Source organism: Alligator mississippiensis, chromosome 1 (genome assembly GCF_030867095.1).
Source record: "Alligator mississippiensis isolate rAllMis1 chromosome 1, rAllMis1, whole genome shotgun sequence".
NCBI lineage: Eukaryota > Metazoa > Chordata > Crocodylia > Alligatoridae > Alligator > Alligator mississippiensis.
Window position 1 is genome coordinate 113,494,145 of NC_081824.1, and position 24,748 is coordinate 113,518,892.

At 43.5% G+C, this 24,748-nt stretch overlaps 1 long non-coding RNA gene across 1 annotated transcript; it reads left to right on the forward strand.

Moving 5' to 3' along the window:
* The first annotated feature begins 5,047 nt into the window (after positions 1–5,047).
* On the forward strand, positions 5,048–24,246 carry LOC132243362 (uncharacterized). Its single transcript, XR_009454838.1, has 3 exons — positions 5,048–5,292; positions 18,222–18,274; positions 24,062–24,246. It is a non-coding gene; the product is annotated as an uncharacterized LOC132243362 (long non-coding RNA).
* The last annotated feature ends 502 nt before the right edge of the window (positions 24,247–24,748 follow it).

Genomic DNA, 24,748 nt, shown 5'->3' on the forward strand with positions numbered 1-24,748 from the left:
ATCACACCTACCTTTCCCTCACAGGGCACTGGTGTGATCAGTCATGCTGTCGGAGGGCTCTTCTCCAAGCTGAGATGCTGGATGAGTCCCATATGGCAAGGGAGATCATGGTGGCCATGAAACACATGGTGCAGGGGTGGCTCATTGGGCAGGCCAAGCTCACCAATAATGGGGACAATATGGTCAAGGCTGTCCATAATGCCAACTTTGTTGGCATCCGCTGTGTGGCACACAGACTGCACCTTATAGTCAGGGATGCCCTGGAGGGGGACAGGGCTGCCAGTGATGGTGCTGCTACCACTACAAGCCAGCTGATTTCAAAATGTAGGAAGGTGTAGGGCTACTTCCCCTGCGGCATCAAGGGGGGCGAGATGCTGCAGGACGAACAGGCAGAGCTGAACATCCCGCAGCACAAAATTATGCAGGATGTGGAGACAGTGGAATTCTGACTTACTGAGACCTGCCGGACATCTGACTCCCCAGGCACCTCTTCACTTTTACCTGTGCTGCTACATTCCCCTCTTCCCCACCCCCTACACCCCCCACCCCCAAAAAAACAAAACAAAAAAGCCCAAGATCTCAGCTGAATCAGGCAAACAAAATTATTTGGGTAGATCTGATATCTTTTATTAAACCAACTCAAATAGTTGGAAAAATTCTTCTTTGCAAGCTTTCAGGTACACATTTTTTGGAGTAAGCCATTTGTACAAATTCAGGTACAGATTATTGGAGTTAGACCCATTAAACATTTTACCTCTATTAAAAACATTTGAAATCTATTTTCATGTTCTTATTTCCTTTTTTCCCAGATGTATTCCTACAACAATTTATTTGTACCCAAAAGCTTGAAAAAAAGAATTTTACCAACTATTTGAGTTGGTCTAATAAAAGATATCAATTTACCCAAAGAACCTTATCTGCCTGTGTCCTTAGACCAATGCGGCTACAACCTACACCACTGAAACATCAGATGAACCAGAGATTTTGACCACTCACTATGGTAAAAACTTATTCCTAAACTGTGAAACCATTCTGTGCATTGAAAATATGCCATGAGCAGTAGTACTGAAGAAAGAGAGGGGACTTTTAATGCTTGTGCTGGCTAGAAAACCATACCCCATGATAGCTCTCCAGTCAGAGTTTTGGAGACCCACTCCACTCATCGCCCACCCCCTCTCTACAGTCAATGACAGGCAAGATGACTCACATGCCATGCTACTTTTGGCTGCTTTGCATGCACATTCCCCTGCCACATGTGAGAAAGGCTGTAGAGGTGAGTTACAATGAAGCCTTGGTATCAACTTGCATAGCACTTGTGTATGAAATATTTAATTTTCCCATGGGAACAGGGTGTTCCCTTTTCCCGCTGAGCAACTGTTCCTCATTAGATAAGTTTTGTGGTAGTTAAGAAGTTCCTGGTAGATATAAAGTACAGGAATAACCTTTGTTTCCATGTTCTCCTTTGCCCCCTTTAACAGTGAAATTTGCTCTTTCCCTCAACACAGTGAATATGCTCTTAAAGGTGCCAGTCTTCTTCAAACATTAGGACATTTAAAAAGCTGAATCCAAATACCAAACTTTGTAGCTGAAGGCCATTCTGGTAAATGATATTTCCAATTAAAACTAGCTATTCATTGGAATTTTTTTTAATTATTAATTTACCAGGGGCACCTATATATAGCTGTACTTAATGCCTGCTCCAATGTGTTCTAATTAGACCATATCAGAGCAGGCTTGATTAATCAAACCTGCTGGAGTGTGCTAATTATTCAGTGAGAATCTTTAATAAAAACAATATAAAAAAGAAAACAATTATAAACAACCAATATAACTATGTTTTGAAAGAGTACATGGTATTTTTCTAATCCTGTTGAATTTCCCTTGCTAAATTCAGGAGTCTACTCCAGGCAAATTAACAGTTGCTATTGCATTTACCAAGCCTGAAAAGACTGAGACCCTGCAGTGACACACTAGATTATATAGATCTCATTAGCATTTCATTAGTAACATAGCTCATCTTATTAGTATCTCAACGTCATATTTTTTGTGGTTATTTCCTTAGGTAGGAAGGCTCAGATGCTGAGGATTTAATGGAGTCAAGTATTACGTTCACTTGCTATGGGCACTTGCTGAGCCCCATCAAGCTGATATTTTTTAATAATATACTGTGTTCTTATTAGTCCTCATCTCTAAGAATCACACTGAGCTGAAAGAAATTTCCAGCAGTTGCAGGCTCCGTGCACAGCTTGGTATAACTTCCCTAGCAACAGGGTTTTGATGTGACACAGGTTTATGCAAAACGAATGTCTCTAAAATCCTGCCTGATGTTCTGAAACTTTTGTGCTTGCCTCACTGTGCACTGTGTGACCAACATGGTGCTCAGCTGACTCAGATGAAGCAAGGTCTGTGTGGCAGATGAGAATGGATCTTGGTATTGTACCAACTGTTACAGGGTTATGAAACTTTCCTCTGCGTGATAGGAAGTGCCCCTACCTGTAGAGAGGCATCTAACAAGAGTCTGTGTTTCCAATTTGTAACATTATACTTTTAAAAATCTTATTGAAGTTTATCCACATAGAAATGGAGTAAAGTAGGGGGTCTACTCTTGTTATCATTCTGTTACAAGCTCATATCCTCCCTTTATTAAGTCACTTCAATGTGCAAGATACATAGACACACAAAGGAAAAAATGAGCTGAGAATATAAAGAGAGGCCTTGCGTACCATCCTATTGAAAGACTGCCCCTTCTTAGGAAAGGAAAGTATTTTAGAGTCTCTCAGCTGTTGTTGCAAAACATGGCCATTACGAATAAATCTAGGAAAAAAGGAGAAAAGAACATGAAAATAGATTTCAAATTTTCTTAATACTGTATAGGGTAAAATGTTTAATTTATAATTAGGGACCTACTTAACTCACGGTGAGACAAAGCCATTTTTACTGCTTTCTCCTGGCATGAAGAACCCATTTCATGGGCATCTTGTGGCAGCCCCACCCCTCAACACTGATTGGCAGAGAGGTTGCAGGGGAAGGAGGGATGAGGGGCAGCTTTTATCTTGACTGTTGACTGCCCTTTGTCTAGCTGTGCCCTTCAGCACTGATTGGTGGTGAGACCCGGGGGAGGGGGGAAAGGAGGTAAGAGGGGCAGCTGCCATCTTGTCTGCTTCCCCCTTCATGCCACCCCACCAGCTAGCACCTTCTCCTCCCAGATGGTCCACAAGGCCAGCCCAGGAAGGGAAAACTTAGTAACTTTTTTACTAAAATAACTTTTTAAAAGTTTTTGGGGGGGGGGTTGGGTGGGGTTGCAGATTTCAAGAGCATGGATTTTGCAGGCAGCCTCGGATTTCACAGTTTCTGTGAAATCTGCATGAGTTCAATTTAGGTAGGTCCCTATGTATAAGAAGACTTCATTATGTTGTTTCAGTGATGGTTGGGACTGGACAGTTACTTACATGAAGAAAATAGCTTTCCTCACTGTGCTTCTTTGAATGCACTACAAATAGACAAATAGATTCCATGCCAGAGATCCTCTACAAAGTTGTAACACCATAATTCTCCCAGAAATACCTCCAAAACATTCCCATGTAAATACTGAATTTTCTTGCATACAACATGCACCTTTTCCCCTCAAAGTTCAACTGCTAGAAATTAAGGTGTGCATTATAAACAAGGAAAAACAGTAATAGCAGTTTCTTCCTCTGCTGAGGGAAAGCAAGAGTAATTCTATTTGTGCTGCACAGAGAGTAACATAGTGAACACCTGGGGTTCACTGGCTTTTGACTATGGCCACTCTCACTTTCCACCACTTTCTCCTGCTGCAATAACTGCTACTCAGTTACTTATTACTATTTACCGGTATCTTCAAGGAAAGATCTTATTCTCTTCATTCTGCCTTTCAAAAACAAGGCTTATTTAGAGGACATGTTGTAAATACAGTCCATAAAGAATCCAGATTTAAGTGATTACTAAAACACTTGGTGCAGCTACACATGTGAGTTACTATGGCATAGACTAATTAGCTCCACAAAAAAAAGTGTCACTGTCTACACGTGTGGCACAGTAAACTAATTAACTCCACTATAAGATAGTAGTGTTGGGGTCAGTGCTACCTTGCAGAGGAGTAATTATCTGTACTGAAATGCACATGTAGATGGTGACCAGGTGGGGACCAGACTCCTGGCTCCTGCCTAGCCACATAGCTCCATAGGTTCTGCACTCTCATGCCCCAGCCAGCTCTGATGCTGCCTGATGCCACCATATGGAGCCTGGGACTGACCCCCAGTGACCCTTGCCAGCCTGGACATGCTCCGCCCTAGTTCAAATTGCTGCTGTCCCAGACATGTGTAGGCACTGTGCCTGGGAGAAGTTTACTCTGGCTTAAACAGCTCTTGGGTTTATTTCTTTGCCTTCATTTCATATGTAGATGCACCCATTTGGTTACAGTCTATTCTTCCCTCTTTCTAAAATATTTTATTCTTATCTCCACACATCTACTCAATCCTTAGAGATTTCTGGGGCCGGTGCTGTTTTATGTTGCTTATAATAATCTCTAGTCACAGGACACTTAATCCCCAATGAAGGCTCTTAGATAAACCACGACAGAATATAACAATAGCCAGTAATAATAGGTAACACCCCACCTATATTAATAGGCCTAGCATGTGGAGGAGTGTAAAATGACAAACCATGAAGTATGAGTCTTAATATTTCTATAGAGACAAAATAACTTCATTTCAAAATTGTATGATAATAATACCAGCCAATACCTTTATACTTCAATATTTAACAGCGATCATTCCAAACACCAGCTTTCTCGAGTTTAGAGCACAGCTTTTCCAAAGTTCTTCGGGCTGAAACTGGATATGTAAATCATCTATGTAAATAAGAAATACAAAAATGAGTTTAAGCAGTTTTCACCTATAAAACAGTAACAGGCCTTGTAGATTTAGCATAGTTCTTCCAGCAGTTTTAATCCAAGGGTCCTTTTCCTCCCTGTGGCAGTGCACCTTTGGGTGCCTGCCACTTTAAGGGCAGAGTCAGGTAGATAGCAGATGCCTGATGGCAGCAGCCATTTTAAGAACAAAGGATACAAAGGCTGCTGTTTGTTGCTGGCAGCCGACGCAGAAACATCGCCTGGCTGAGCTGCAGCAGGAACATCAGAAGATAAGAGCAGGAGGCTCTTGGTCCTGGGCATGACTTGAAACTGCACCCTGCTGGGGATGGATGGCCTGGTGGGGCTCCTGGTGGTGTGGGAGCTCCCAGGAAATGCCAGGCCAATTACTACCCCAGTGAAAGGTGGGTTGAGGCACCTTAACCCCTAGCCCCCACAATTCAGTGGGTACAAGGGCCAGGCATGGCTGTGCCCACCTGAGCCTGCAGGGGAGGAAGACCCCAGAGGCCCCTGGCTGGAGATAGTTGTGTGGCCTTGGAGAGAGAGGGCAGTTGTGAAGGCCTTGAGGGGGCAGGGATGCCGGTGGCCCTGCACAGAGTAGGGCCAAGCTGGAAGTAAGCCAGAAGGGCAGTGCAAGGGTCAGCCCTGTAAGTAGTTGATTGTGAAGATGATGAGAAGTCCCCGGGGGGGGGGGGGGGCATGGTGTAGAGGCCCTAGAGTATGCATAGTGGGAACCCCATGTGTGGGGAGCAGGCCAAGGTATGTTTTTGGACATTTGAGGCCATAGTTGTGCCTGAAGCCAAATAGGGGGGGCTCAGCCAGGAAGCTAGGGGCAAGTCTCCACTGCAAAGAGGCCAAGTGTGGGTCAAAAATTACAGCAAGGGAGAGCACAATGACCTACCCCTCCAGAGAAGAAGGGAGAGTCCTTGTGAGACCCGGGAGCACCAGTTGTGGTGTGAAGGAACATCATGCATGATATGCGAGGCTTGGGATGCAGTGCAGGGGTGGTTGTAGCTGCAGACATAGGCCCAGAAGAATAGGGCTGCCAAAGGGCAGCTTCCTGCCTCATTAAGACACCAATTATTAAACAGTAAGGCATGGCAGATGAGAGAGGCAGGGGGTTAGCCCAGAAACAGGTGGGCGGGCCAACTTCTGACCTGCCCTGGGAAGGCCCCCTGTTACACTCCCAAATGAATGTTTTATAGTTATATTGCAACTAAGCTCAATGGAAATCTGTGTACCAAGAGAGCTTTTCATTGAGAGCTAAAGATGAAAATAGCATAAGGACATTTGAGATGGAATTAGACCAGCACATAGGCAGCTGACAGAAGGGTATGGGAATGCCACAAATATTTTGAAAAATTACTTGTCTTGGAAACTGAAGTGTCACTGATTTTTTTTTTTAATTGCAGAATATTGAAAGATGTTCTTTTAAGACACCCCCTCTATATATAGAACAGTGAATGCAGCTTAGATGTAACAGCACAGTATTTGTCACATGGACTATGGTTTGGCATGCCTTCTCTTGTTTTTATGAGGCTTCTAAAGCATCAATTAGTTTGTCAAAATACTAGTTGATTTTGAACGCAGTGTACTAGTATAGTATGTACTTGAAGGCAACTTTTTTTTCTTACAGTAGTGATCATGAATTCACACAGAGAAACCCCCATTCACTCAATTCAAACTGAGTTAAACAAAAGTAGTTGCTTAAAGAACAATGCTCCCATTCTGGATTATCGTTACTTCACTGTCATTTAAATTACAAAAGTGAGTGGTGTAGACAAACACAGAGGAATCTAGGAAACCAGTGTAAAATGTTTCTGTATTATGGTATTCCCAAAAGTTGCTCTCTTGTTTGTTTCTGGTAGAACATAGTGATCCAATTTCCTATTTCAGCAGTTCTAAACTATACAGTTACTTGTCACTGTTTAAAACATTTGCACAGAATTTACTTAATTAACTGACCCCTTAATTGGGGCATCACCCAGAAAACTGCATATAACCTGATCCAATGACCACTGAAGTCAATGGAAAGACTCCTGGCAAGTAACTGCTCACCAGAATGTGGCAAAGGATTCACAATCTGACCCTTCGTGTTATTTAGCATTAGATTAATAAGGGGTGGGGGGGTTGTTCTACAGCTAACATATGAGTTAACCATGGTAAGATATGTCCCAGAGGCACCGTGTCCCAGAGAACCACAAAGCAATGTATATGTGAAGACCATACATTAGTCCCCAAATGTGGGTTAAGAATGCCTAAGCTTTTTTAAACACTATGGTTTTTCTATGCCACAGGCCATTCTTCCTTTCTGTGAATTTTCTTGATAAATACATTTGCGCTTCCCAATGCTCTTACAAATGATAAAAGGCAGAGCTCTGTCTTTCCTGACTATTATCTAAGACAGGTCATTGATTTCTGGGGGTACTCCTGAATATAATTCATTTACATGAACTGTACAATTGATTTGCCCTCTAATCTTATTCCGCCACTTCCTGGACAGCTAACTGTGATGAGCTAGACAAAAGCAGTCGTTTAAAGAACAATGCTCCATTCTGGATCATCATTACATTCAGTGCCATTTGAATTACACAGGTGGGCAGCATAGAACTTTTAAAATATAGAGAAGTCTAGGAAACCAGTGTAAAATGTTTCCATATCATAGTATTCCCAAAAGTCACTGTGTTGTTTGTTTCCAGGAGAACGGTATTAAAATTGATCCAGACTCCTATCCCAACAGTTCTAAGCTAGAAAGCTACTTGTCACTGTTTAATTCACTTACAGAGAATTCACTTAATCAACTGACCCCTTAATTGGGACATCTCCCAGGGAACTGCATTTAACTTAATGACAGCAAATGGTAATGACTGAAGCTTAATTAAGACAATATTAACATAAATTCCACTTAAATGAAATATATATTCAGATGGTGTGATCTTATTAAGTGGTACTTTACCAGGTGTGTGATTCAGAGCTCCAAGCTTTTAAGACACCTCCAATGAAAAAAAGAGTTTTAATTAAGGGTGAGAGCAGTAAGGAACTTTCTGTTCATATTTTTATATTTCTAGTCCTTATTTTTAGCATGTTAAAGCTCTTTGGGCTGTGTTTTAATGGCTTCATCTCTTACAAGGAATAAGTTTACTTTAGAGAATAGGCTGTCTGTTAGGGTAACTAAATTAAGAGGATTCTACTGTATTCAACAGGCATATACAGCAAAAGCTTTGTTATCCCACACCCATGGGGACTGGGGGGTGCCGGATAACAAAATATGCCGGTTGAGAGGCTCGAACAGGTGTCTTTGCCTGTTTGGGCTGCTGCTTCTCCTGCTGCGTCGGGGGCATCACCGACCCTCCCGCCGCATCACTGACCCTCCCACGGGCCCCAAGGGACAGGGAAGCAGGCCCACGCAGCCTGCTATGCTCCGGGCTGTTGGGGCTTGGCAAAACCGGAAGTGCCACGGTGGGCATTTCCAGTTTCGCTTTCACCTTACAAGCCAGCATGCTGGGGCCAGGGGTTGGAGCCCCTGAATGGCAGCAGAAAAGTAGTGTTGGAGCCTGATCATACAGATACACTGGAATGGGAACTGTTAAAGGTGCAACTCTTTGCAGATGAGGTGGGCAGACAGGCAGACCACCTTCAATGGGAGCTGGTAGTAGAATGCTGAGGCCACAAGCAAACTGAGGCAGAATTAGCTCCCTTGAGACAGCAGATACTGACAGGGAGCAAGGAGAGCAAGAGCAAAGAGCTGAAATGCTTACTGGCAGCTGAGGCTGAGATCAGGAAAGAAATAAAGCAGCTGATAGCAGCAGAAGGAAGCCAAGAGTGGGAGGCAAAGCTACGAGCATTCCAAGACAACTTGGATGTTTTTGCCTCTGAGGCTGGGGGGATGGACCCTGTCCCAAAGTATGAAAGCCCTGACAACTGAGGGGAAGGGAAAAAACATAAGGCCAAGGTAGCAGACCTTCAAAAACAGTTAGATGTGCAAAATAAGCATCAGATAAAAATAAGCATAAGATTGGGCTTTGTCTAGCTGGGTCTTAAAAACCTCCAAGGATGGAGAGTCCACAACTTCTCTGGGCAACCTGTTCCAATGTTTTAATACCTTTATAGTGAGAAAATTCTTCCTAATATCTAACCTAAACTTCTCTTGCTGCAACTTGAGACCGTTGCTCCTTGTTCTGTCATCTGTCACCACTGAGAACAGTCTAGATCCATCCTCTTTTGAGCTCCCCTTCAGGCACTTGAAGGGTGCTATTAAATCTCCTCTCAGTCTTCTCTTCTCTAGACTGAATAAGCTCAGTTCCCTCAGCCTCTCCTCATAAGTCATGTGCCCCAGCTCCCTTGCCCCTCACATACAGAGTGAGCAGCTCTTGTCTGTGCTGCACAAAGACCTCACTAGTACCTAAGCCCTGGTGCAGGAGCTTGTGTCCACTGCATATTTATATAATTACTAGCCAATTGCCTGTCAAGAATGATGGGGGGCAGGGGTGGGGCAGAGGGGGCTGGGATGGAATGCCACCACCTAGCGCCCCATGCTGCTGCTGTTCTGCCTCTTGTTTCCATCAGCCAACCAGAATGCGAACAAAGCGTTCTGAATGGACAGACAGACTGACTTAGGCTTTTATAATATAAGAATGGACAGGGTGAGCAAACACCCTGGCAGAAAGAACTCTCAAGAGGTAACTTGGAGTTGGCTGAAGCCCATGTGCAGAGGGACAACTTGCAGGCAGATAAAGTCAGCTGTGAGGATCAGCTCACAGTGCTCTAGTGAGCCAATGCTGAGCTGACCAGTGAAAACCCGAGGCTGGGCAGAGAGTTAGGTCTAGAGCAGCTGAGGTGTGACACTGGACTCCACCCATTCAAAGAAGAAGTCACACAGGGATTGAGGGGCCTTGCATCACAGCTGAGAGAGCTGGGTACTACAAGTAGTCAGGAAATTTAAAAAGTTGTTGAAAGATCTGGTAAAAATCACTTGCTAGTACAAAAAGCATGAAGCAGCAAGGCAGAAAGGGGAGTCCCAAGTTGGGACTAAGGGCCTTAACCACAAGGCAGAGGATAAAGACTCCCAAGATGCCTGACAAGAGTGGTGCTCCCACAAACCCACGCCCATGGAGAAAGGCCACAGAAAACTCCCAAAGCTGTGGAAAATGATAGAGGCAAGAAAGCAGCAAAGACCTGACCTCGGGCACAGCCCTGACTGAAAGGATAGCTGAGAGAAGAGTGGGCAGCAGCAGTTTCTGAGATGGCGGCTGTAGGGAAAGAGGCCAGTTCACCCTGAAGGGGAATTGTAGGACCAGGGTGCCAGAATGAAGTCCTAGAGAAGGACAAACATGTGCCAAAGGGGGAAACAAGTCCTCCTGTCCAGACCCAAACCAGGGCTGAACCTGCTTTGAAAAACCAGGACTCTGGCCAAGGGACAAATAGAGCTTGCCAATGGGCATGTGGCCCTGCTTGTACAGAGTATAATAAGGCCCACAGCATGGCCTTATAACAGGGAGAAGGAACATAGTCTCTCTGCCTCCATCCCATAAGCACTATTACAGGGGAAAATACCTTGGGGTATGGAACCATCAGTGGAACAACCATACCTGGGTAAGCAGGGGAGTGGGGGCAAACGAATGGCAGAGTGCTCCAGAAGTCCTGCCAGCTAGTAGGGGAACTCAGCAGCCAGCATGAGAGCCTTGTATGCAGACTGCAGGGAGATGACCTACCAAGCCCCAGAAGGAGCTGAGAGTAGGTACGGTCCAAGGTAGGAGAGATGAAACCTACCCCAGGTCAGGTGGCAGACAGAGATTGGGATGATCCTGAGTGGTAGAAGGGTGTGTATGAGTAACTTCCCTGAGTGGACTAATTGGTGGACCATCAAAGACCACCTGAGAAGGGAAACAGGGAGTGTTATATTTATGGACTTCTACAAAAAATATGGGGGGAAAACCCAGTGGCCGAGGTGTGGTCAAATGTAAAAATGAAAAACCTTCCTGGGAAATAACTGAGCTGATCAGCTGTTTGGACCTCAGGAGGAAGGACTCTGAATTGGTGGAAAAACACAAAGGAGTCCTTGGAGGCAAAAGGAATAAAGCTAGGGGGATTGCAAGATGGGTAGCTTCGGATCTGATGTTTGAAGAGTTCCTTGATAAGAGAAGGAACTCTCTTTTGTCCCGTGCCTGCTGAGCTGGGACAAAAATTAAGGGGGAGCCAGACTGAGCACCCCACACCCTCCCTTGCCTATCAGCCATAAGTAAGTAGGGAAGGTATGTAACAGAGCTAGGGGCAGGCTTAAGGCTTGAGTGACTATTGATCCCAGAGAGGGGCAAAGTCCAAGACCACAGAGCCAGACAGGGACCAGGGGCCCGGTGCCCGAGAGGGGCATGACCAGACAGGAGCCAGAGGCCTGGTGACCAGAAGGGATGAACCAGAGCTAGTGCTTCAAAGCCAGATCCAACACAGTGGGCCCAGGCTAGAAGGCCTAGCCAGAGTAAAAGGGCAGATACCAAGGAGGTCACAGCCCCAACAGGAAAGGACAATGATATTGTAGCACCTGCAAGGCTTGGGGCATGGTGTAGGGAAGGATTGGAGCCATGAGATTAGCTCCTAAGGCTTTAGGTGCCCTGCAGTGGCACAGCCAGAGAGAAGTCCAGCAAGGGGCCTGGGAGCAGTAGAGGCCAGTGGGGGTCCAGCTGGACTGGAGCCAGACACAGGCCCTTGGGCAGCCACCCTATTTATTATTATTACATCAAGGTGTGGCAGGAGAGACGGGAAGGTGCCTTAGGGGCAGAGTGGGGGACAGTCACAGAGATACCAGGAGGCATCACAGCCACCCGTGGGACCCCAACGTGCTACAGACTGGTTGTATCTGAGCTCATTTGCTAACAAATAGATCTCTATCCCTAGTCATTTTAACTTTCTTGCCATCAGTAAAAAGGTGCTACAAGAAAAATGAATGCTTGGCACACCTGTGGGCTAGATGCAGAAGACGACTAATCCAACCCAAAGACCAGCCCTCAACCCCTGCAGTGCAGCATGTTCCATGGAGGAGATGCATCTTACCTCCACAAAAGGAGCTGTGGGGCTCCTCCCCGAACAAATGGATTCAGAGGAAGACTCGAACCATCCATGTTAAAGCCATGTATCTTCAGAAATCTACCCATCCACAGATTCCTTATGCCTGAATTTTGCCAGTCTCCATAAAGCTGGCAAGGAGATGAAATCATCTGTATCTTCTTGTCTCCACTCAGTATGGAACCGCTCACTTTGCAGCCATCTCATTTTGCAGCCCCCAACTTCATGGGGTGGCCTTAGTAAAAAGAGGCATGGCAATACAGACAGCTTCTGTCAACTTCCGTGAAGCTGTGGAAAGATCAGTGTTCATATGGGTTTCTGAGTATACAACCTAGATTAAAAGGTGGTGCTATATAAAGGAAAGCTACCATGTTGTTTTTACTTTCCTTTTCCTGCCCTTAAAAAGCAGGATACCTGGTATCATCATCTTACTTGAGAAAACCTTTCTTCACCTGCTGTTCTTGGAGCAAAGTGAGAATTATGCCTGAAGATTTTAATTTGAGAACTCTTCCTCCCTTGAAGTCCAGTAAAATAAAACATCTAAGGGATTCTTCTAGGAGATTTTTTTTCCCTCCACGTCAGACACAAGTGCAGAGATTTGAAATCTTACAAATATAATTCTGATGAGCTCTCTTGGAGGTATGCAGAGCAACAAAGGGTGGAAAGCAAAGGAAAAAAGAATCAGGATAGGCTGAGCTGTGATGTGCCTGCCAAAATCTTCAAATAAGATTTAAAAGTAACACTGAATCTTTAAAATGTATTTTTCCAAAGGAAGAGTGAGAATAGAATGACAATAAAAGAAAAAAAGAAAAGAAAAGAAATGGCAAAGAAAAGAGAATCATCAAATATACAGGAAGAGAGGGCTCTGGGACAGCAGGAAGGAAGCAAACAAAAGAAAAAAGGAATGGACAGGACGAAAAGGTGGAGAAAAGAAAGGTTTATTGAAAAAGAATCAAACTGTGTTCATGGAGGAGCATGGAAAGGGGTTGGAAGGAAGTACAAAACAGCCCAAATTTTTAAGTGAGTCAAGATTCCAGCCTTGTTTTACTGTACTCTTAATGAAATCAAGGACTAGCAGGGCATCTTCCAAAGTAATTTGGGAATCACAGATGGAAGGTGCTATACAATAGGCAAGTTTTATATTTACATAAAAATTGTATTTGCATCTACATACAAATTGACTGTTGGAAAAATTCACCTGTATATAAAGGCCTTGCATCACTTAAGTCTCACTCAAGCCCTCAGAAGTGTACACACAAAGAAGCTGGGACAAAGAAAGATCAAGTAATTTGCCTATAGTCACACCTGTGGTACATGGCAGAATCAGAACTCGCTGATCTCCTGAGTCCCAGTCTTGTGTCCCAACCATGGGAACATCTTGCTCCAAAGCAAACCACCTGACCTTGATCCTGCTTCCATAAAACAAATGGGAACAGGCCCTATGTTCATAAAAACCCATATAAATTAAAAAGTAGGCTATATGATATGAAAGTGTGGCTTATAATATTAAAGATCAAGAGAGGAATTTATAGATGGTGGGGGGAAGAATTCCCATTCAAAAAAGGGCATGGTCAAGTTTTATACGTCATCTTCCACTTCTTGTGCTTCTACTTACTTGTTTTCTAGTCAGGCTTTGAATTGCTAGGCCAATCCTGTGACATTTAAAGGGATAAAATCACATGGGCAGCCCCTCACTTTTCTGTCTCAAAAATTTAAACTAAGCATTAAGTATTATACTAGAAATGTTGTACTCTTTCAGTCATAAATGAGCTACTTCAAAAAACGTTCTTAATAAAAAGGTCTGTATCTAAGCTTAATGTCATCTGATAGTGTTTCAGTGATGAACAACTGACAATCCTAAAATGAAAGGGAAAGAGAGCAGAGACAGAAGAAGGAACTACAGCACTACTCAAACACAGTGGAGGATGGAGAGCAATATAAGCAAACCAATGAAGAAAAAAAAAAGCTTCAGTCTTGCTAAAGGCTTAGCTGATAAAAAGGTTTCAATCAAGCAGGGAAGGTCTTTGGAAGAAGGGGAATCAGCTACGTGTGCTAGTCACTGTAAGAAAGTAAAGATTGACTTGCATCGTGGCCAAAAGGGACCTAGGGGTAGTGATCAACCATTGCATGAACATGAGCCGGCAGTGCAATGCTATGGCCAGCAGGGCAAACAACTCACTGGCATGCATTAACTGTTTCATCTCATGCAAAACTAAGGAAGTGATACTCCCACTGTAATCTGCACTGGTGAGACCACAGCTGGAGTACTGCATCCAGTTCTGGGCACCGCACTTCAACAAGGACATGGAAAAACTTGAGAGGGTCCAGAGAAAAGCAACCTGTATGATCAGGGACTTGCAAGACAAGCCATATGAGGAAAGGCTGAGGGACTTGGGCTTCTTCAGCCTTCAGAAGAGAAGGCTGAAAGGGGACTTGGTAGTGGCTTACCACTACATCAGGGGAGTACATCAAGAACTTGGTGAACAGCTGTTCACTAGGGTAGCCCTAGGGAAGACCAGGAGCAATGGATACAAAGTCCTGGAAGGTCACTTCAGGCTCGATTCCAGGAAAAACTCCTTTACAGTCACTGTGTCCAGACTGTGAAATAAACTCCCTCCAGTGGCAGTCCAGTCATCTACCCTGGAAATCTTCAAAAGGAGACTGGACAGTCACCTTGCTGGGGTCATTTGACCCCAGTTGTCTTTTCCTACGTAGTGCAGGGGGGCTGGACCAGATGATCTTCAAGGTCCCTTCCAGCCCCTAATGATCTACAAATTTATTAAATTGAACCATAATAAAAAACAAACAAAAAACTGTAAGTGAAAGACAAACCCTGACATTTTATTATGTCCTGAGTTAAACATTCTACCTGCTGAAGGAAGGAGGATTTGTGCAAAGATCTAGACCCACCAAAGCATGCAAGCCACATCCAGGGAAAAAGTGAGAAGCTGGGGCTAGAGAACTGGATAAGTTTAGGAAAAGAAGCACAATGGATCAAAGCAAGAGGTACCATTCCATTATGCAGAGGGTTTCACCAGGCCTTGAGCCTTCTTGTGGCACAGTTCTTTGTACATCTGTTGGAGCACTGCAGCTCTCCACCAAACCCAGCCAGGCCCTGTTTATTACTCCTACTCACACAGAATTGGGCCCTAGGGCAGTCGTGTCTCTTTCTAGTTCTCTCTTTTTCAGAAACCTATAAACCTGCTAGTAATCACTGGATGTGGGCGGGAACTGAACCAGCAATCTATCAACTGCTTTTACAGAGGGCTAGAATAAATTGCTATCATAGTTCAAAAGACCTCAGCCTGGGTCAGCACTTCTATCAGCAATGAAGGCCATTAGAGTCAAGGTGAATCACTATAATGGGTACACACAAGGCTGGTGGGGGAATAGGCCAGGCACTTAAAAATAATGTAGCTTTTCCACTGATCTTGGGCTTAGCTGATCTATTGTGAGAAAAGCCAGAAACTTGTATAGAGAGACTAGGGTAAATATGATGATAAACAGCCAAACAATACCTCCAAAGAGGATATTATTTGTTTCTCTTGCAGAAGAGAATATAAGGCTTTCTAAGCATGATGGTATCCTGCTGAAGAACTCAAAGTAATTGCACTATTCAATGGACTCTGCCTCCTGGTTCAGGATTCAAAAAAGAAAGCAAGCTCAGAGACCCCCAACTGTTCCTTCTCCCACTCCCCTAAAATGTGCCAACACTTAAAAAAACAAGCATTGTAAGTATGGGCCAAAACCACAGCTAGTATAGAACAAAAGAGCCCCATTAAACATCAAATATAAGGGCAGATCCTCAGCTACTGTTGATTAGCTAAGCTCTATGAATGCTAAATTAAGCCCAATTAGGACCTGGTCCAAGATGTTTTATTAGGGTCAGAAACTTATTTTATCTAGCTTTGGGTCCCATTTCATAATTCCCCAGCCTCCAGTCAGTGGGGATGGCAGGTTTCTACACAAGCAGTGTTATGTCTAGACCTAGGCAAATAATGCGGTACATTTTCCAGGAATATTTGTTTGTTTACATAAATTTGCTTTGCGCATGCTGTCACAGAGTGCGCTCCAAGGAGGGTGCTTGCTCAGGACAACTGTAGCTTGGTCTGGGCTCTGAGAGTGCTCTAGAAGTGCCACCTGGCCTGGCTTTGGGGCGTATTCTCAGAGACCAGGCAAAGCTACAGTGGTCAGAGGTAAGAGCCCTGGTTCCTTCCAGCTCTGAGATCCTGCATTTTTGCATCCTCACCCTCCCTGTTTTTCTATTGCCCTGTGTCAAGGAGCTAGATTCTATGTCTAGAAGAACCTTATCTCTTGTTGGAGAGAAAAATGGCAATGCAAAATTCCAAGGAGCAACGCATGCATCTGCGGTTGAGAAAGGGACCTTCTTTCTCCTCTTGAAGCAAGACCACCGACCCAGCAGTTCTCTGCCTCCTCCAAAGGGTTAAGCAGTTCCTCCATCCCAATCCAGCCTACGCCTGTTCTCTTTCCAGTCTGCCCAGCTCCCAAACAGTCAAAGCTGCTCTGCTGGTCTCTGTGTTCAGACTGCCCTGGGTAGAAGCCGACACCCACATGTTATCCAGCCTGCTCCACCTATTGTCATGCTCATCTTCTTCAGCTCCTCTGGAGTCTCCTATGTATGCAATCTTTGTTCGTGTGTCAACAAAGCAATTCAAATCTTATCGATGCTGGAACTTGGTCTAGTCTTGTACCATACATATGAAACTCTGGCTTTACCATCTCTTTATCCCATTCTTTCCCCATGTATTAGCATTAGGGGTAAACTGAGGCACAGCATTATAACAGCATGAACACATTTAACACAGAAACATTACAATAAAAAACACACATCACACAAGCTTATGCCTCTTTTGTGCTTATTTTGAGCAAAAATAATTACTTTCTGGGAAGTATTAAGTATGCCATGTTTTTATCTGAGCAATCACAGCAAGCTACAGCTCAATAGCTTACAACTGAACACTCTCAGAACAGCAGTAAGTAATACTAAAGAGTAACTGACTTGGAACAAAACCATAATCTTCTTGATGATACCCCATGAGCAAGGTAGATGGCTAAGTAGGTTAGATGCATTGGGCGAATTATTTGCCTAACTCTGTGACAATACCATGAAGTCATGAACGGAGTGCTTATTAACCCAAATGACTCCTGCAATACTACATCTTAGCCTGCCTGCAATTGTTATGCAGCAGTTTAAGTCAGAAAGAAAATTCCTTTACAATCAGATATATAGTAGAAGATTTGAAGCTGCTTCTTGAGCACCAGTTATACTAACCTTTGAGACAGACTCTGAAATTAGATAAACCAGGGGCTGGCAACCTATGGCCCATAGGTTAGATCCAAGCCCACAGAACTGTGGCTTCCATGGTGGGGAGCTCGGTCAGTGATGAGCTGCAGCCAAGCCATGGGGGTTTTGCTGTGGGGGAGGAGGGACTCTTCCCAAGTTGTGCAGTGGTGAGGCACCCGCAGCTTCTGTGAAGGGAGAGCTCTCCCTTGTGCCATGCCACAACCAGGCACCCAGGCCTTCAATAAAGGAGAGCTCTGCCTGCACTGAGCCACAGCTGGGCCACGATGGAAGGAGATGGGTCTTAGTGCCCACCTTCCTCAGACCTGAGCTGGGCCATTCCAGCCCCTACTGAATAAAATTGCTGATCCCCAAAAAAGACCACTGGTATGGTCTGCTTTGGCCATATTTAGCAGCTGAGGCTACACATCTCTCCTGCCTTGTCTGCTGAAATTTCAGTTCTACTTACAAGAATGGCAACCTACCAATTGATATCTGTCAGGCCAGGGTTTAGTCCTATGAACCTATAAGTACACACGTGACCTGGAGAACCCAAAATACTCTGGGAGGGAATGAAAGAGATAGAAGTCATGTTTCTATGAAACAAGTTTAAGGGTGTTGAAGCCATTAAGATGCTAATAGAACTCAGTGTCTGTGTTTTATTTTTAGAATTTAGTGAATCTCTCCCTTTGCTCTCTGTTTGGAGGGGGTTCATAAAAACGTGTATAGATCAGACAACTTGTTATGGATATATTCATTTCTTGGCCTATTAAGCTAGCTAGCTGACTCTGGTTTGTTTTAATAACTATGCTGTGTTTTGACACTTCAGACTGTTTCTATGGCATTTGGCATATGATCTGATCCTCTGTGTTACAAGCTGTCACTGAAGATGTACTGTGTAATTACAATTCCAAAGTTAGATCCAAGGTGACAAGCAGGTTTTTTAAACCTATACATTTTTCTTTTTTACAGGTCTTTCATCTTAGACACAAAATAATAGATTGAGACTGCAAACACGTGGCAAGGTAAAGTATTTTGCTTTGCACGTGCAAAAAGGTTTATAAAAGGTACTTTGGTAAAGAAGCTTTTACTTTCTCCTCTATTAAAGTACAGTAAAAACCAAAACTCACTTCCCTCCTTATTTTGTGCTATCTTGAATGCCTTCCCTTGTTTTTAACATTAAAAGTCCAAAAGACTTGCCTCTTGAGACAGGAGGATAAAGGCTCAATACAAAACCCATTCAACATTGACAGAGAGATTCATATTGTCTTCATTGGGCTGTGGATTAGACAGAAAAATGAAATTCGGTCTGCTGTGAAGCATCTATCCATCAATGCCTCTCCATGAAACTAGCAATTAGGGTTGCTTTCATACCAGGGCACCTGGCTGCCGTTTCCCTAAATAATGCCTGCAATTTCTCCATGGCAATACATTTATTTTGAACTGGGACCTCTATCAATGCTTTCAAATGATGCCATCAAGCCACTTCTGGTAACATGCAACACTGCAATCCAATGGTTATGGGCTCCTGTCACAATGTCTTGCCCCAGGAGTTTTTTTTAGATTCACCATAATAGGATTGCATAAAAGCAAAGAATCGAGGTGAGCTACGTTGTCCTACATTTTGCCAGATTTGTCTCTTTTTAAAACATCCTTACTACAGTTCACCTTGAGTTGTCCAATCCCTTGATTATCTGAATGGCAACTTTGTTTTACTAACTTCTAAACTGTTGGTATTGTATAAAATCTCTTCTTTTTAAACCTTTACTATACTTAGTATACATACTGGGAAACCATATCAAAATGAACAGTATGTATCATGTGCTAGCACATATAATTCCTCACAAGGTAGTGTGGTTTCACCTATCCAAACAAATTCAGCAATCGAAATGGCTTTTGTGGGTGTAGTACCTTCTAATGGGGTTCAGATAACTGAGAGAACTCACCTGCTGGGAACCTACAAAAGTCTCCAGGTATATATAATAACACACTGTGCCCTTAAAATACAGGGATTTAGGTATCGCGAATTGGGTGAGGCACCTTCACTGGGATGAATTGCACCAAAGAATACTTGTGGGTCTATTTTAGAATCAGCATATTCTAGCCCCCTCTCAGACCTGCATCAGTCCCTCTTGACCAGTCGTAACCACCAACTAATTCTTAGACTACAACACTAGACACCCAATTCTATCCCTTTGATGGCGTCAAATCTCCCACTGGGAGCAAAGTTGAACCTTAAATTCCTAAATTAGCAATGTTTATTGTCTGAAATATTAATTTTATGCCTCTACACTTGAAAACTCAAAGAATCCCAATTTAGGCTGGGGAAGAAAGAGAGGAAAGAAAGAACATGATAGGATGGTTTGTTGAACACTGAACAGTGTAACTCAAACACTCTAACTACACAGAAAAGAACAATGTTAATCCCATAGAGTTAAATGACATATATAAACAGAGAATAATAAATGGGCAATTATTCCAAATCAGAGACAGGAACAAAACATCATCATGGAAATCAAAGCTATTTTGGGAACAGAACTCCTTTGTGATCCTCCTAATATTATTATTAGATGCAACTACAGAAAGAAAATTCAGGTTGGCATGAAATAGTATATTAATGCACATGAGTAGCTATGAGGCACTCATTAGCAGTGAACTGTTATAAATCAGATGCACCTCATTTAATTAATTGGGATAATTGACTGTGGGCTTTATTTGTAATGGAGAAAATGATCTATTTGTAAAAACATGGAGCCAACAGGACAATTTGTGATTGGATTTACGAGATGGTACCTAAATGAAGAGGGAAGATTTGTCTAAATGGAAAGCAAGCAAAAAATGTTTGACTTTTAGAAAGTGCATGACTTCAGAAATTGGAAAAAAACAAAATATATTTTTAACATTTTAAACTGGCAGACACACTTCATGACATTTAAATCTGGATTCAAATTTGAATCTGAACTTCCTTAAAGTTTAAAACATTGTTATCCAGAGTGCCACTACAGTACAAGTCTCTGCTTTCACTGTGTTATATTGGTTTCAAAAAACATGTTCATTTGAGGAAAAATTGATCCCCTGGAATGATATTTTCAATTATAACTAGGCTAACAACTGTTTAATTATAAGTAGGCTAACTGGAGTCATGTCTGGTGATGAAATATCATCAATCCTACAAAAAGATCCACAAACCCAGGCCCACTCTCTCACATAGTATCCTTAGCGGTCAATGCCAAAATATAGTTATGCACTTGCAGAGAATTTTGTAGAGCCAAGGCTTGTACTGGCACCCAAAGAACACACTGTATGACAAATATTCTGGACACAACAATTCTGGTCAGCAGATCACAGGTCGATGGTCGTCAGTACTACAATAATTTTTCTCCTTGTTTCCAGTTGCAATTAAAAAGCATTAAAAACAGCATTACAAGAAACTAAAAGTGCATGAAATACTTTTCTAAGTAATTTACTGTGCTTCTGCCCCTGAGATGTTGAGACATCACAAATGGAAAGAAGGCAATCTGCACAGTTATGAACAAGAAGGAAGGATCTCTCCATTATGAACAAGCTATTAGCAAGTTTGGGATCCCTGTCCTAGTGCACTATAGACACATCAGCATGTATTTATCAGGCTTTCCAATGTGTGCACGTATAATGGCTGACATCTTGACTGACACACTAGGGATGTTTCTCTGACATGAGCATCAGGCTACATATATCTGGGGAAGACTCGTTCTCTGTGGATTGGGCACAACGGTTACTCAGTACTTAGAGGGATACATGCAACCTACGGTGGTCTGTGTGACCTACACATACACTTGTAAAAGTATGTATTCCCCTTTTCCCTTCCATGTAAGGGAAAAATATCATAAGCAATGGAAAAATAAAATGTTATTTATATTTAGAAAGAATTTCCTCTCCTCAATCATGGTAGGAAAAAGCCTATTTGTCTCAGGTTTTCTTAGGTATGTAATTTTCTCCATTACTAATATACCCTGCATTTAGTTATCTCAGTTAATTAAACTAAGTGCATTTGGTTCATTCCAGTTCAATACCCTTAAGAACCTTGCAGCTTCTGAGATCCATATTACACTCATTTCCATTCAAGTTTAATTTCTTCTGTGTTTAGACCCAGTACTACCACCAAGATCACATAAGATTACAAAGGAATCCTATTTCCATATTTGTTTTGATTTCCATGGCTTGCCTACAATTCTGGTTTTGAGCATCACCACATTTGCCTCATCATGTATGTTGGCAAAGGAAACTTTCACACAAAAGTCTCCCACAAGTTGCTAAATTCGCCATGAAAAGGCTAGTAAAAAACTAGCTAATGCCACTTATCCAATGCATAGCATTTGATGAAGTCAGCTGTGGCTTGCAGAAGCTTATGCATCTCTGATTTAATTAGTCTATAAGGTGCACCTCTACCTTGCCTTCTGCCTGACTGCAGACTAACACAGCTAATTACTTCTCACTGTTTTTATCTAGCTTCATAACAGATCTAACATGACCCTACCCTCCTATCCATTGTGGGTTAGAAAGGCAAGCCAAATTAATGGAAGTTACACAAGAAGTAAAGCACATCTCCAGTAAAAAGCCTATGCAGCATATTCCTTTCCTGTGCTCAAACCTATAATATTGCCTCATGTCATTTAGGGAGGAGCACCCCTACATTCAAAGCACATACTCTTTTCTTGAGCACTAAGGCTGCTTGCAGACCTTAAAAAAAAAAAAGTCCTTTCCTGAAATAGACCCACTGCATTACTTTGACCTGGCTCTGCAGAGTCTGCAATCTGCATAGATCAGGCATTTCAGCAGGGTTTTGGAGGGCTTTTAGCTAGAGCTCATTCAGTCAGCTATTAGAAAAAAGCCCCAAAAAAGCCCCACTGAAGTGCCTGATCTTTACACATGTTGGGTGAGCTGGATCCAACTAAGGCACTGCCTCTTCCAGGCTAGTGTGAGGTGCAGTGCGGAAATGTGCCAAGTTTAAAGTAAAGCTCCTTTTGGGGTTTTTTTTGAACATCTGCAAGCAGCCTAAGTGTCTCATGAGCATCTGCAGACCAGTGAACCACAGACACAAAGGTCAGATGATGATGAAGCCAGGGATCAGGACAGAAGAGCTCACACACATGGTTATTACTAGGGCCACAAGTTCGGGGCCAAAAATTTATATAATTTGTCCCACCTCACTCCATGCAACTATTAACCTGTTTCTTCCTAGCAGATAATGCCTCAGGTTTTCTCTGGCATCAGAGCCAGGACATTTTATATTCATGTTTTTTTTCTGCTCTGCATGTTTGTCATGCATAGGATGACCATATTATTTGCAGGGAAATCAGGCACAAGGGGTGTTGCATGCATGCTTGCACATAGTGGTGAAGAGCAGGCAGCAGGGTACTCACCCCCCGGTGGCCTGGAGACATGCAAGTGGGCAGAAAGCAGCAGAGTAGGACCAGAGGAGGAAGGTATTGTGGGCAGTCAGGGGGGAGCCCCCTGGAGGGAGTGAGCCGGGTGAAGCCCTGGGGGAAACAGCAGTCCGTGGCTGTGCTTACAGCCCTGCTCACAGGAGCATGTGCCACTGCTGCAGCCACAGCTTGGAGGCCAGCCTGCAGCTCATGGGGGGAGGGGGGAGGGAAGAGAAAACTAGACGCTCTTCTGTAATTTGGCTGCCCTCGAGGGACCCACCAGGATCTGCCCTGGCCCCGGGCTGTGTGGAGTTGCAGGGCACACCTGGGACCTCTGGAAAGAGGCTGGTGCTGCAATGTAGGGCTGCTCCGCTTGGCTCAGTGGCCACCTCCAAGGTGCGAGGCTGGCAGGGCCAGGGCTGCCCTGGGATATGCTGCATAGAGAAGGGAGGGACAGGGGTGCTGCAGGTGCAGGGATTGCCAGCCGGCTGCTCTGAGGGCAGCTCTGACACCACTCTGCACTGGGGCTAGAATCAGCACAGCGGGGAGATGATCCCTGCCAGGGGCTGGCAGGGTTGCTGACACCCATAGAGGGTAGGAGCTGTGGCATGCCAAGGCTTGTGACACACACACACACACCCATTCATCCATGTCCAGCCTGTCCCTCTGCACCCTTGAACCTATGTAGATGCACACACTCGCACAAACACAGCCCTAACCGCACGACTCCTGGGAGCCCTGATGCTGGAGTGGGGCTGGGAGGCATGCAGCCAGGCTCCATTCCCCTCATGCAGGCTGGATTTGGCTGGGAGTGATCCCTATGCCAGGCCCCCCAGGCTCCACCAGTTTGAGGTGGCTGCATGGACACACAGTGCAGCTCGGGCCTCAGCAGCAGCTGCAGCAACAGGACACAAGGCTGCCAGTGGCAGACAGGCAAGGTTCTTTGGGTAGATGCGAGATCTTATTAGACCAATGGAATAGTTGGAAAAAAGTTCTTAGCAAACTTTCGGGCACAGTCACCCATCCCATCTCACCCCATGCAGGTGCCTGAGCCCAGGCATCAGGATGGCCTATGAAATCTGGGATTGTCCTGGCCAAACCAGGGTGTATAGTCATCCTAGCCATGGAAAACATTTATATTTCCCAAAATTTGTAACTCATCCCCTTTGTTCCAGTGCAAATGAATGAACTCCACTGCATATTCTCCTCCATTATTTCTTGTAAGCTGCTTCCTCAGCAGCAGCTTGAGTTATTGTTACTGTATAAATTTAACTCACTTCACTTTTATCCTCTACTTAAGAAAATGCCACTAGAGCTAAGGAAATATCCTATAATTTGTTCTGTAATATTTAGCAGTCAGGGCCTAAAGATCTGTCTTCCTTACAAAAGGCCAATTTTTCTCTTCAGATGCACATGCTCAAATAAGCAAGTTCCACATGAATGTGTCCTGGAGCAGAATCATCAAGCATCTTTGCCAGTATCAGAAGTGAAACATTTTGGGGCAACTGGCAGTCTATTCATTTCCTTCAGCAAGCTACAAAGGTGATTCCTGTCTTTTTACACTGCTGACATTTCAAAGCGCTTAATGCAAATAAAAATACAATTTTACATGCACAGGGATTTTTACATTAATATTGATTTACTGACGGCATTTTTAGTTCAGAATTTTCATAATTTCTCTTGAACATAACATAAAGCTCACACTTTAATGGTTACCCTTTGGCAAACACAGTGTTCATTCATATTCCTTAAAGAAATAAATCAAGCCTTTAGATTAAGAGACCTTCAATTTAAACATATATTTTATATTCGATAAACTATTGTGAATTCTAGTTACATTATTCAGAAAGAATATGACCATATGAAATGTGTTTTCTATCATTCTGCCTAAAGCATACAATCCTCTAAGCAAAACTAAAGAAACTATTGCTTTTTAGAAGGGATCCTGGTTTTCTCTGATTTAAAAAAAAAAAAAAAAAGAATTGGGGGGTTAAAAAAAGTAACCCAAACTCTACATTCTTCCGTTATTAAAATGAAACACCACTAATACATAGATAGATATATAGTGGTGTTTCATTTTGATTGTGGAAAAAG